The sequence below is a fragment of the Camelus ferus genome, chromosome 23 (genome assembly GCF_009834535.1).
Source record: "Camelus ferus isolate YT-003-E chromosome 23, BCGSAC_Cfer_1.0, whole genome shotgun sequence".
Classification (NCBI taxonomy): Eukaryota; Metazoa; Chordata; class Mammalia; order Artiodactyla; family Camelidae; genus Camelus; species Camelus ferus.
Genome location: NC_045718.1, coordinates 31,865,609 through 31,879,298, shown reverse-complemented (window position 1 = coordinate 31,879,298; position 13,690 = coordinate 31,865,609). Strand labels below are relative to the sequence as shown.

General features: G+C 52.9%; 1 protein-coding gene across 2 annotated transcripts in view; it reads right to left on the bottom strand.

The window, feature by feature from the left end:
• Positions 1 to 12,282, bottom strand: part of TLR5 (toll like receptor 5) — a 34,467-nt gene extending 22,185 nt beyond the window's left edge. Inside the window, exons 1-2 of one of the 2 annotated variants that reach the window (XR_004314547.1) lie at positions 12,177 to 12,272; positions 3,988 to 4,147 (exon numbers count right to left, since the gene is read on the bottom strand). The gene's annotated coding sequence lies outside the window, so the exon portion shown is untranslated. Of the gene's footprint in view, positions 1 to 3,987; positions 4,148 to 12,176 lie in introns of both variants that reach the window. The other variant, XM_032466636.1, reaches the window with a different exon arrangement.
• Between the last annotated feature and the right edge of the window lie 1,408 nt (positions 12,283 to 13,690).

Genomic DNA, 13,690 nt, shown 5'->3' with positions numbered 1-13,690 from the left:
CTCCACTGGAAATGGGGAAGGAAGCCTGCACTCAGGGGCATCACTGCTCCCCGGGGCACCACATTTAGCCGGCAAATCCCTCTGGCTGGGGCCAGGGCTGCTGTGTGCTAATTTAATTCTTGATCCTTAACAAATAATACTCATAATGGGCTCTTTGGCAGGAACCAGGACTCTGAGCTTGGCCGCCAGGCTGCAGAGAGGACATTTCTCCTGGCAGGCGGTGGCCCACACCTGGCAGGCAGCTGTAGTATTGGGCATGGAGGACAGCTGTCTGAGAAAAACAGTTAATTCCCTTCCAAATGGGTGCTTGGGAGAGTTTCTCCAAGGTTCACAGAGCAATAAAAATCCCAGATGAAGTCCAAATGTGGGTATGTTCAAGTTCAGCCTTGGAAAAAGGCTCAAGGCCAGTGGACAAGGTCACCCTCCCAGGGCGAATGTGTTCTCCAGATGCAGAACATAGCGTCCCATTGGGGCCAGCCAGCACATGAGGACTCTGAAGTCTGCAGCGTTGCCAGGGCCAAGGTCCTTCCAGCCCAGCAGCGTTCTGCTTCTGACAATAGTTCCAATACAACACGTGGCTGATGGCATCGCTATGAACCTCAGAGGGTGCTCCCCAGAGACAATCCCAGCTTCCTTTATAAACCACCACAACCTCGAGGCTCTTCTGGAGTGACCTCTTTTTCACTCAGCGCCAGCTCTTCTCAAGTTGACCAGCTGCTGTATTTAGAATCTGTGCTTGTCCTAGAGTAATTCTTCCCTGGCCGAGGCTCCCGCTATGCGCCGGTCGCTACGGGATGTTGGGGAGGGAGTCCCTACCTGTAAGGGTCTCCTGGTCCACACAGACTCAAGAGCAGTGATGCCCCAGTGAGGACGCAGGACCAGCAGCATCAGCACCATCTGGGGCCCCAGCCCAACCTGACTGAGCCAGAAGCTCTGTGGCGGGAGGCTGGCAAGCTGAGCTATCAAGCCCTCTGGGCAATTCTGATGCACTTTTGAGAACCACTGGGCTCGAGTCTGGAGGGAGAGCAATGCATCATAATAACCACAACACCATAGAGTGAGAACCTTCGCCTGTATCCTCATCCCCACGTGGCTCCGAGCTTCCTCCCTTCCCTCAGCCTCCCAGTCTCTGGTAGGTACCGTTGTTTCCCCATTATACATGTGAGAAAAGGAAGGTGCAGAGAAGCTAAGTAACTTAAGACCACATAGCTCCACTACCCTCTAAGCCTAGCGTCTGGTGCGGCTGCCCACACACTCTTCTGCTGATCTTGTGGTCACTTGCTCTCAGTCACAAAGGGTGTGGGACCTGGCTTCCAGGGGAGGGTGAGCCTCTCAGCCCCTTGCCCCCTTCAGTTCCCATGTGAGGGTCCACCTTACCCCACAGTCCCTCACTCCCGAGATGGCCCCTTTGACATACTGAGTTCTCCCCAGCTCTCAGCAAAACCTTCCCCCTTCCAGGTCTCCTGGGCCCGCCCTTCCACTACACTGACTCCCCGATGGCCTCCTCACACCCCTCGAACCTTCCCCCCAACACCTCCCCATCCTTCTAGACCCCACGGACCTTCTCTTCAAACCCTCCTTCAACACCTTCAACTCAGATGCCTCCTGCTCCTCTGTCCCATCTGTCTACACCAGCTGCCTGCCCTCGGCAACCCTCCACCCGGTGGCTGTAACTTGGTCGGAAATAAAAGCCCATGATGCTGTGCACTGGTGCCCACCCAGATGTGCAGTAGGATCCAATCACACAGTCACCCTCTCCCCTACCTCTCGGGAGTGATTCCGCACCTCTGCCAGTCTCCCTCGCCCTTCCTGCCTGGCCTCCGCCTTCTCAGAAGCCGTTGACATTGCTTCCTGTTTCTAGGATAAGGAAGGCCTGGCTCTTGACCTTCCAGTGCTGCAACCATCCAGTGACTCACTGTGTCCACAGGAGGGCTCACGGGCAGTCCTGGGGGCAGTGCCCTGCAGTGCCTCTGGGAGGTGGCTCTGGGGTCAAGAGTATGTGGCGGGTCTGGGGCAGCTCACTTGTGCACACTTGGGTGCCCAAGGCCAGGGCTGGGCACGCGTGCAAAAAGGAAAGGTGCTCCCCACCCACCCTTCTCCTCACACCCATCACATGCCTGAGCGAAGACAGTCCTCAGCATCTTCTGTGAGCATCACAGTTTAGCACCACAGGGCAAAGCCCGACGACCACGGCTGAGCTCCAAAGAGGAAGAAGCAAATCAGCACCCTGGGTTTCTGTGCTCTGCTGCGACCTCAGGAGAACCGTTTACTGACTTGCCGCTGCCTGGGGATCTCACTGGGTCTGTTTGCATCTCTCGGTGTGTATGATGGATGCTTCGATACAAATCACGCCTAGTAAGTCTAGCCCAGGGAGAAACTTCCCTTACATGTGTCATGGGGGTGGCGGCGGATATTATAAGAAATTTGGCCAAGTTCCTTGCTGAATTCTCAGGAAGCTGGTAATCCCGTCAGGGTGGGAGAGGGTGAGAGTGAGCTGACTCTGGTAAGACCTGCTATTCTTGAAAAGGCTTCCCTCTGCCTTTCCTCTGAGCTGCAGATCACCAACCAGAACTCTTCTAGGAACTTGTCCACAATTGCTGTCAAGCTCTTTGGTTTGTCGTTCAAAAGGCCACCTGTGCCCCTTTGTGTGAATGAGGATTTCATTCCCAAGGGCAGGCGCTGTTTCCTTCTCTTTGGTTCACTGGCCCATCGCCAGCAATCAGAACATGGGGCATCAGCAAACAGCCGCTGGATGAATTAATTTGCCACGTTCTGCCTCTGGGTCCTTCTTCCTCTTCATCACCTGCAGGGTTAGCTGCCAGGGTGCTCAGGGCTTGTGTGCACTCTGGGTCCCTTGGATGGGCTGGTCTGGGGGTGGGAGCCCGGGGTCCTTCAGAGCAGCCCCATCTCACCTGCTCCCTTCCCTCCTACCTGGGAGTCACCATCAGTTCTCAGGATCCCGGCAGCTTCTGAGAGGGAGCTCGCCCCTTCCTTCTTCCTCTTCTGGACACGCCTTGAAATAGCCTCTTGGGTATCTGTAGTATTTCCGCCAAAAGCAGGGCCCCTTCTCACCAAGCAGACACTGCGCCGTATTCATCTTTGGTTGCGGACCTTTATTTCCATCTTCAGTGCATACGTTCTTAAACCCTAACAAGGTGGGTGAGGTCAGACTGACCTCCTTAACCCCCGCTGGGAGCAGCTTCAAGTACATCAATGCAACTGGTGGCCAGTTCTGTGAAGCTGACCTCCAGACACCACCACCAGCATCATTTCCCCTCACTTCCAATTGTGCTGCGCTGCCCAGCTCCACGGCCCCTGCCTCCTGTCCGGGACACTGCAGTGACCTCCCCCGCCCTGAGCTGATCGCCCCCAGCAAGTCTTACCCCAACATATGCGTCTCCCACTCAGCGCCAGGAGGGGGCCTGCAGAGCACAGCTCTGATCAGAAGCCTTTAACAGCTCCTCCCACCCTCAACGGTCCAACCCTTCCGGGCCTAAGACTTCCTGCTGCTCCCCTGTGGACTAGAATCTATTCTGGGAGCGCCTGAACCCTCTCATTTGACAGAGGAGGAAATTCCAGACAACCTATTTTCTGCTTTGTCTACAGTCCTGCCTGTGCTCCGGGGATAACTCGCCTTCTCCGAGAGCTGCCTCCATCCAATTTCTCTGCTCCGGCTGGTCCCTGGGCTTGGAATCCTTGTACTTGTCTCATCTGCTTAACCAACTCCAACTCACCCCTCGCGGGATACCCGAGGCCAGCTCTTCCGTGAAATAATCCACATATTCCTACAGGCACTTTATCTCCCTCCCTTACTCTGTTTATGACATTTTCATTACATCAGCCTCCTCCAGACTGTCCATCTCTCGAGGGCAGGGACCTAGTTTTGTACCCATGGTAACCCTGAAACACAGCACTACTGAAATGCCCATGAGGTTTGAAATGCCCATTAACATCTGAAGGAGAGTGGTTTCTGCCAGCAGCACTCACCTCCAGGCCTCACACAAGGGCTTCTGGTACGCTCTTATTCTAGAGGCACAGGGTCTCGGATTGTTGAAAGGCTTCAGTTCCTGAGACTAGAGGCACCTCCTCATGGTGGTGATGGTGGTCAGTGTTTTCTGGTGAATCGGGAGAAAGGGCTTTTGTTTCCCTAAGGGAGAACAGGAAAGCTACTTAAGAGGGAGAAAGAAAAAACATTACGTAGATGTGTTTCTGTGCCACACAGTGATTTTCTCTGCAGAGGAATTTAAAACTTTAGGTGTGTCTCTGATCAAGTGGAATTTTAATGGGAAAAGATCAAGACCCTTTTGTAAATCGAGGTGTGTGGAACAACAGAGCTGAACGGATTTGGAGAAATCTTAGACCCAGCCTCCAGGCCAGTCAGTTCTGGGGGAGGGTGGTGGTGTTTCTGCCTCGTCCCTCCAGGGAGGAAACGCCACACTTTCGTAATCCATTCCATCTTATTAAGTCATGGTGGTGGTGAAGGCACGCCTCCCTTGGACCCAGAAGTCCCTTTTGTGACATTTCTGTGGTCATTTGGTTACTGGGGACCCACACGTAGGATGAGGACAGTCCACCGTCTACTCCTGAGTGAGCAGAGAGTTTGCAGGTTTCTACGGAAAGAGAGCTAGGTTTGCATCAGAGTTTGACATGTCTAAGCTGTATGACCAGGTAAACGATGCTTGAGTTGAGAGATACTGGGTAATCATTGGATCTCAGGTTTAGGATGAGATGGGTCCTGAAAGTTAAGAATGAAATATCATGCTTTTCACCATTTCATAGATGATTAAACTGTTGCTCAGCGATTAAGCACTTGCCTAAAGTCATACATCCATCACATTGTGGAGCTGGGATTTGAATCCAGCTGCAAACTTAGCTTTCATTTTGATCTTTCCCCCAAAAGTCACAATTGTGCACACTGCTGAACAGATGCAGTGCCTCAGAGGGTGACCTGCGTATGAATCACCTGGAGATCTTGCTGAAATGCACATTCTGAGTCAGCAGGGCTGGGGAAGGACCTGAGATTCTGCATTTCTAACAAGTCTCCAGGTGATACTGATGCTGCTAGCTCAGTGACCACGATTTTAGTGGTAAGGACTTAAGAGAGATGTTTCTTGCCTCACCGCTCACCACTCAGGCTGCCACATCTCCCGGGAATGAAGTGTGACCAGGATGCTGCTGCATGATCACTTTTGAGAAAAGGGCCACAATTCACCCCCAATTCTTCTCAGTCCTGAAGACTGAAGCACTGGATGGTTGCTCGAAGAGGGTTATTTGAGGCTTCTGAGGCAGGGGAGCTGGGAGGGTCACATCGTTCTACTTGGACGTTCTAAGGAAACAGGAGAGCTTGGGTACCATTTCTCTGGCTCCAGGACGGGCGCTTCTCCTGGAGACCAGCAGGGGGCGCACAATGGGCGGAGACCGAGGCAGGAGCCCGCAGAGGGGCGGCGGGAGAGTCTGGGCTGAGAGGTGCGGAGGCCGCCAGCGGCTACAAGAGGAGTTCCACTGAGAAGACCCTATTGCTTCCTTCCGTTTAGAGAGCACGCAGGTGCTCCTGGCAGGCTGGCTGTTCCTGAAGCACAGGGAGGAAAGATCACGACTGAATTTCAAAGCAGGACTGTGTTGTCTTTTCTTCCCGAGCGCGCACCTTAGAAGAAATTATCTACTCCCCCCCACCTCCCTGCACGCACCTGTGAGGCTCTGAATCTGCTTTGCGGTGTACACAATTTTGCTGTTTTTGAAAGGTCAAAATGACAACCAAGCTTGTAGTTGGAGTCAAATCCTAGCTCCACAATTTAACAGATGTGTGACCTTGAGCAAGTGCTTAACCTCTCTGAGCACCAGCTTATTCATCTATACAATCGCAACAGTAATAGTTTCTACTTCCCTGGGGAAGCATCCCCAGAGGCTTCTGAGGACACTCCAGCGCCCTCACTGAGAGCCCAGTTACTGATGCGTAATCCTCCAATATTTCTTGCTTGCTTAAGTAGACGGACATCATTTATCCAGCTGCACCTCATCAGAAATGTATTCCTTTTGGAAACCACTGAAGGGGAACTGGGAGAGAAGGAAACGGAATTTCTCAACACGCTGGGGTGATTTGGTGTTTTTCTCTTTCTGTGCACTCCTATTCCCCTATGGTCTTTCATAGCTTCAGGTAGTGGTCCCCCCAAATCACAACAACAAAAACAGCAGCTTCCAGAGGCATGTATGGCCTGAAGACATGCTGAAGGGTGCTGACAACCCAAATGGTTTAGGTACAAAACAGCTTCTCTTCTGTCTGCTCATTATAAACTCTTCAGCACACAGTTTTAAAGCATCTGATTGAAAGAAATAATTCCATCTGAATGGTTGTTAAAAACTAACAACCAGCATGACACATCTAAAATCCCTGGGAAGAGAGAGCTTATGAGGAACTGAATATTTCTGCCTGTCTTCAGGTGGGGCAGCACCAACATTCTCAATTAGAAAATTAATGTCTGAGACTCCCACAGCCTCCCTGGATGCAACTCAACTAAACCCCGAGTGTTTACAGGCAAAGCAAATCTCTGGAAAAGATGCCCAAGCAGACCAAGGGCTGGGAAGTCTGATACTGCATCCCCAGAAAGTAATGACACAGACAATCCGCTAAGAGCAGCAAAAATCATTTGGATGATTATGATGTAAATTAGAAGTATGTGGGGGGAGGCACGCGGAAGAGAAACCTTATTAAACTATGATCCGTTAGACACAGAGAATGGAAATGTGAAGAGGGATTACAAAACACTTGGGAACTGTCCTGGGAAGGATTTGTAGTCTGTGCTATATACTCAACAGTCATCGAGAGAAACCTCCCTGGGCTGGTAAAATCTAGTCCACTCTGCAGTTGGTGGAGACAACAACTGGTGAGAGGTGAGGGAAGGGAGCGGGGAGTCAGCCCTGGAGGAGGGGGTCCTGCATCTCCAGGCGTACCAGGTGCAGGAGAGGAAAGATGATTTTATTGGCAGCATCACAGGGACTGAGCAGGGCAGGCAGGGCTGGGGAATGCCCTTGCTGGAAACACAAGTTCCTGCCACGTGCCCAGTGTCCATGGTCCCCAGGGAGGTTCATGGAGTGTGGAATCCGTCCTGGGCAGATTCTGCTCCCCAGGGTGCTGTGTTCCTTTCTGAGAAGGGGTGGAGTCAGCAAGAAACTTGGCTCCTAATTACTGTTGGTAGTTACTTCCAAGATGCATGAGATCACGGCAAAGCACTGGGCTGGGAGAGGGGAAACCTGGGTTCCAGCCCTCCTTCGGCCATCACCAGGGCATCCTTGACAAGTTTAACTTCCCTTGTCCTGTTTCTGGATGTGTATGATGGTGAGTTTGGACTGGGAGCATTTTCATCTCCCGTACACCCTAAAATTATCTAATGAGATGTGCTAAGTATCATGACAGCAATCAAAGACCAGGACACCATCACCCACACTGGCGGCAAGTTTGTGAATCTGTTATAGACCATCTTGAAAATCTCTATGGAAAAATGATGGTATTGATGTAGCAATGAAATGGATAGATAAAGTGGTTCCACATATATCCTGGCCTCAAATGTCAACTTTTTCCTGCCTAACAATTTAATCCCAGAGGGGACTGCTTCTGTGGCTAGATAATATTTTGAGAAGAAAACTTTTCCTCCTCCTTGTATTTCCACCTTCCTTTGCTCACCTCCACCCTCTAGCAGTGTCCTTACGTCACTGCCCCAGGGCAGGTATGAGGCAGCACTGTACCCAGAAGTAGCTTGCAAAACCATCTGGCTTTGACTCCCCAACCAGGGACTTAGGGCCGGGACCCAGAGGCTTTTCCAGAAGGTACAGAGAGGAGGGGGTTGGTGGGGCAAAGTACCAAGGTTTGGAAGAAACAGGAAGGGAAGAGTGGTTGGGTGTCCCAGGAGGACAGGACTTTGGCAAGACCCCAGAGTTTGGCTGTGTCGTCCAGTAGCAGCAGAGACCACCAGGGAGGCAGGGTCAACGGTGTGCTCGGTGGTAAACTGGCGAGTCTTGCCCCGGCATCTTGGCACTGAATAAGGTCTGGAAATCGTGACACACCCCTGGGGTGGTGTTCTTGCCAGCCCTGTGAGACAAAGGCTCCAAACGAATATGAAGCTGCTATCTAGGAAGTAAGAGCGGCAGTATTTCTTGCACACTGGAGCACATAATTGATTCACACTCGTAACCCTTTTGTGTGTTGAGAAAGAAAATAAAGTTAGCCTTGGAACTCTCTAGAATCAGTTAAGTCTCTGACCACGATGAGGTGGAACCTCAGAACACAGAAACTCAGATCTGAATGTGGTTTGCGATCTTGCCTTCATCATGGCCAAGTTCAAATGCTGGCTCAGTTGCTCCTTCTCCAAAACGGAGTGGTTATGCAGACTAAACGAGATGACATGTGTCGCTCATATTTCCGGGTCCCTTGCGGTGCTCTGCACATGGTAGGTTATTTGTGGACTATTAAACTATTTGTTGACTGTTAAAGCTACTCTAACCCACAGTGCATGGATAGGCAGATGACTGGTGACCTTGGATCAGTTATGCTGTCAGCAGCACCAAGACTAGGAATATGGCAGCAGTGTCGGGCCCACGGACACCCACGTGGAGTGGCGCATGAACCGCTCCTCTGGAATCAGTGCAGTGCTTTAAGCGCCCGGACCCTGATGCCCGCCACGTCCAGGTGGAACCCTGGCTCAGCGCCCCGTGCTGGGTCACTGAGTGGGCTCCCCGGGCCTCGGATCTGTCACGGGGAAAATGAGAATATAACAATACCCACCGCACAGGTACTCAGAAGAGCATCTGGCTCAGAGTACATGCTGTTCCCTGTTTGCTATGACTACTGGCGTTATGAATTTGTGCAGTCAAGGAGAAAACGTCTGGCCAGCACAATTATAAAGGAAAGTCAAGTTTGGGGTATTTGAGCCAAGTTTGCCACGGGTCAGGGAGGTGAGAACCAACTGTTTCGAGGTTGCAACATCCTACCGTTGGATTTAGAAATACCATGATTTTGGAGATTACACACAGTGAGAGTTCTCTGGTACCTAGAAGGGGAGGGATGTTAAAAGACATGCAATAAATGTGAAGAGGGGAATTTAGCCTGATTCCTTAGCATAAATGGGCTCCTTCCCTCCCGCAGTTAACTGTGGTCAGATCTCTTACCATAAAACAAATAAAAATATCTTCTTGTGACACGACAACTCCTTCCTGCTGAGAGAGAATCTGTTCTTTCTTTTGTGGCCAAATTCCTAAGATGTGAGGTCTAAAGACTCTGCCCAACGTTCCCACTGCCCATTCACTAGCCTCTTCTGAGCCCATGAGATCGGGCTTTCCTGTCACAAGAGGGTGTGATACTGATCAGACATGCACGCAGGACAGTGGAACACAGAGGAGGATGCTAGGACCCAGCTTGAGGGACCTCTACACCTGGGGATACAGACACTCAGTCCTACGGATCGGGAAGGGTGAGCAAGGGACTGCAGTGGACACTCCCTGCAGTGGGTGGAGGCTGTCAAACAGCACCGTCAAGGGAGAATGAGGAGCTCAGGCCCGGGAGTCTCCTGCGGCCCGAGTGGCTCATAGCCATAGCGTTAAAGTGTGAGTTCAAGGTGGGAGCTGGTAGGGGCTGAGGCTGGAGAGACTACCCTGGGGCCAAATCAAGAAGGACCCTGCAGTCTGTTCTGAGGCAGAGGCAGCTGCCGAGGTTTTTGAGTATTGCCACTGCATTCAACTAAATTTCCTCAAGGCCTCTGGAATTTGGTGCCACCAAACTACCAACCTTAAATTCCCAATAAGAGTGCTTAACCCACAAGTACAGGAGGTGCTTCACTGCGCCCTATACAAGGCTGAACTTCAATCAAGAGTCATTTACCAAATGCCTGCCATGTGCCAGACACCAGTTTCAGTAGATGTTCCTGCAAGGAGGGCAAAGGGGGGACTCCCCAGCTCTGCCTGAGGACCAGGGGAGGGGCCGGCCAGGGAAGTCTTGCTGGAGAAAGTGCCATTTGAGATGCCTCTTCACACATGTAGAGGATTCCCCAACAGACAGCATTCTGGGCGCAGGAGAGCAAATGTAAGGAGAGATTGGCATGCAAAACAGCCCTGGGCAGAAGCTGGTGGGAGGTCAGGAAGGAGGGGAATCTGGACTGCATCTCGGAGCAGTGAGTGCTTTTGCTCATTCTGAGCTTCAGTTTCTCCTCTGGGCTTCCTTCCCTCTGCCTCACCCGGCCCCTGACTCTTGTTTCTAAATACAGCTGAAGATCAAGTCTCTTCTGAAGCCCTCTCTGCCTTTTCCAGCCCTCCCTGGCTGTCTCCTTTGAACTAGCAGACTGTGCTACATAATTCCACACTTCATTGCTCTCGGATTGTTTCACAGGTGCTGGTTTTCTCTCCCCACCAGAATCTGGAAGCTTCTGAAGGGCAGGAACAATGCCTCCAACTTGAGTGGGTCCCACAGAGCTGAGCACACAGTAGGCTGTGGCCCCCTCATGGAGGAGGAGTTGGGGAAAAGGGAGAAAAGAGGGGAGGGCTGCAAATCCAGAGCTCAGGATCCCTGAAACTTGAGACTTGACTGAAGATTTGGGTCTGTTTTCTGCCTTCTTTCCCACAAAACAGAAAGAGAAGCAAACATGTGTGGATTCAGTAACCAGTGTGTTCGTGCTACTGAGACTGTGGGCATAAATAGACAAGCAGGCTTATTTTGATTTCAACACTCAGCAACGCCAAACTTACGGAGGCAGGGAAATCAACAAAGAAAGCTCTAGGACACAACTTCCTCTGAAGCCCTCCCTCCCCAGAAAGAAACCCAAAAAGCTCGCAGGGATGGCTCTGTTTCAGCCAACAGAAACTACAAGCTTCTTGCTCTGCTCTCAGCTATAATGCCCCAGGGGGTGATCCTGTGATGTCATTTAGGATGGAAGTAACAGTCAGGCGGACACGCATGGGTGTGATCATAGTGAGTGTTAAAATATGCTTGGTGATTCGCTTTGGCCTGGGCCCCTCCACTGAGAACCCCCTGGAACCTCCCCACAATCCCACAATTAAGGGATGAGCATCTAGCACCACAGACCTTCACCCAGGGCCCTGCCCCCTGGCTTCCCTTCTGACTGGCTGTGCCTGGCACACTAGGAAGTTGTGGCCACTGTCCACTGTCCGCTGGAACAAGGGTGAGGTTGAGTCAGGGAGCCCAGGAGATCTTTGACAGATTTATCAATGCCCAGCCTGGCTGAGTAAATGCAGGGAAAAGTGATCAAACAACACACATTTGGCAAGGGCCCGGCTGCTCCCCACCTTCAGCGTGCAACCACTAATGCCCTCTTCCCGGCACTGAGCAAGAGGATGGCATCCCAGATGCACCTGACAGCCAGACAGGGCAACGTACTGACTGGGTCCTTGCTTAGCAACAGTGACAGGACACTGGGGTTAGCTGTTCGTTTGTGAGTCTGGGTGCTGGATAGGTGTTCCAAACACGAGGTGCCTACGTAGCTAATCCATTGCAAAAGGAAAGCCCCCGCCACCAGTTCCCATCCAATGTGGCCTCAGCAGACTTCTAGGACTGCACCCCTCACCCCTAAGACAATCAACCAAACCCACCCTCATCCCTTTAAAAATGTCTTTCCAACTGTGGTTTTCCAGGAGCGTTGCCACTATGCTTTTGTCTTCCCAGGTAGATCTTTTTTTAAAAAAACATAAAGGCCATTACTTACACGGAACCTTTGCCAGGCTGCTCTACCTGGTGCTATAGGGGGAGGCCTTTCTGGGATTTCCATGGCCTTGATGAAGGTAGCTGTCTCCTTTTTCCAAGGAAGATAGAGAGGCTGCCTGCCCCTTCCCAGAGTGCTGACGAAAGTGCAGACGATAACGTCTGACCGCACTGTCGCAAGGTGGAGATGCAAGAGACTCCCTCACAGCCAAGATTTCCTCTTGCCCCGCCTCAAGGTATCCACGTGCTCCTCCTCTCCCACCCCCATCCCCACGGCCCCCGAGGAGCAGAGAACGCAGTCCAGGGATTGGGCGCCTGGGACGCGGGAGGAGAGGCCCAGGACACCCCTGGAGGGGAAGAGGCGCCGGATGGCCACAGGCAGCCCGGTCCCCTCCCGGCTGGGGACTCAGGGTCGCCGCCCAGTCCCTGCTAGGGGAAATGAGCCCTCGCCTGCTCTCGTCCGCTACAGGGCGCTCACCTCCGGGGAAGCCTCCCCGCACCGCACGCGCCTTGGCTCGCTTCTTCCAGCCGCAGAAGCAGCGCCCTACGCGGGGTCCCCGGAAGACTCCGCCAGCCCCGCCCCCAGACAGGCCCCGCCCCATCGATCTGGCCCCGCCTCGTCCCCCCCAACCCGCCGCCCAGGTAACCTCTCAGTTCCCTCCGGTGAGTGGGGCCACCTCCAGCTCCAACCCTTGGACACGCCCCGGAGACTGCGGCCGCGGGGACCAGGAAAGTGTCCATTTGACAAGGAAGAAATAGGGGACTCGTGGATTTAAGGATCAGGAGGCGCGGGTGGTGGCTGCTTGGGGCTCCCTGGATCCCAGGGGGAAGGGGCCGCCTCTGAGGGCTGCGGGCCGCCAGGGAGGGGAGAGGGGGACAGAAATACATACTTTGTAGGCTCCCAAAATGTCCCTCGAGATCATCCAGGCCAGCATTCCCTTCCCTTCCTCTCCGCCGTACAGAGAAGGAAGCCCAGGCCCGAAGACCTGGAGTACTTAGTGGTCAAAGGCACAGCCAAAAGCTGGCGAAAGAGGAACTCGATCCCCTACTCTCTGACTCCCAGCACAGTGCTCCTTCCACTACGCCAAACCTCAAGCTAAAATTGGAACATTTTGTTACATTTTTTACATTCCAGTCAGCAAGTGCTACTGGGTACAGCTGGGAGCGGGTGTGATTTTGAGGACGGAAGCTCAGGGTTTGTCTGGAGAACTAGACAAAAACAGACCCTTTCCGTCCGGTGAGCACTGTGGTCCTATTGCCCTGCCTTCTCTCCTCTTTTTTCCTACCTGTTCCGCGGCTGGGGTTTGCAGGAAAAGGAACTTGTCAAAAGAAGGAAACTGGCTCCCCAGAGGCCCGTGCAACCAAAGGGTTAAAGAGAGGGGACTATAAGAAAGTGGTAGAATGGCTCTCTGGGGCAGAGCCCAGTTCTGGGACAGACACGGGCCTGTCTTGAGTAGGACGGGCCTGTCTTGAGTAGGACCCGGCGTGGGGGGAACGTGAGGGTGGGCGCACGGCCTGTGCGGGTGGATGAGCCCCCCACCCCAGCTAACGGTGGCAGCTCGGGTGTAATCGCAGAGCGGCTGACTCTCCCACCCCTTGGCCGGAGGAACTGGGAGATAGGATCGGCAGTGTAGGAAAGATGCACGTAAAACGAAGCCTGGCACTTAGTAACAGCGCAAGGATCTCATTATAGAGTCTTCTCGGCTCCCCTCCTAGGCCAGCAGCCTGCGGTATGAGTGACAAATTGCCTCCAAAAGGTCTGAAAGGCTGCAGACAGAGCGATGGAACCGCCTTCCTGCTCAACCCCAACTCCACTGTGGACCAGCTGCCGAGATGGAGGCCCTGCGAGGAGTGGAGGGGGCAAGGTCTGCGGGGGCGCCCCAGGGAGCGCTGAAAGCTGGGATCCCAGCAGCCAAAAGACTTCCCTTTGTGTCGGTGGAACCAAGAGCGCGTGGGCAAACTTGGTTAATGACTCTGTTTACCCTGCCTTGT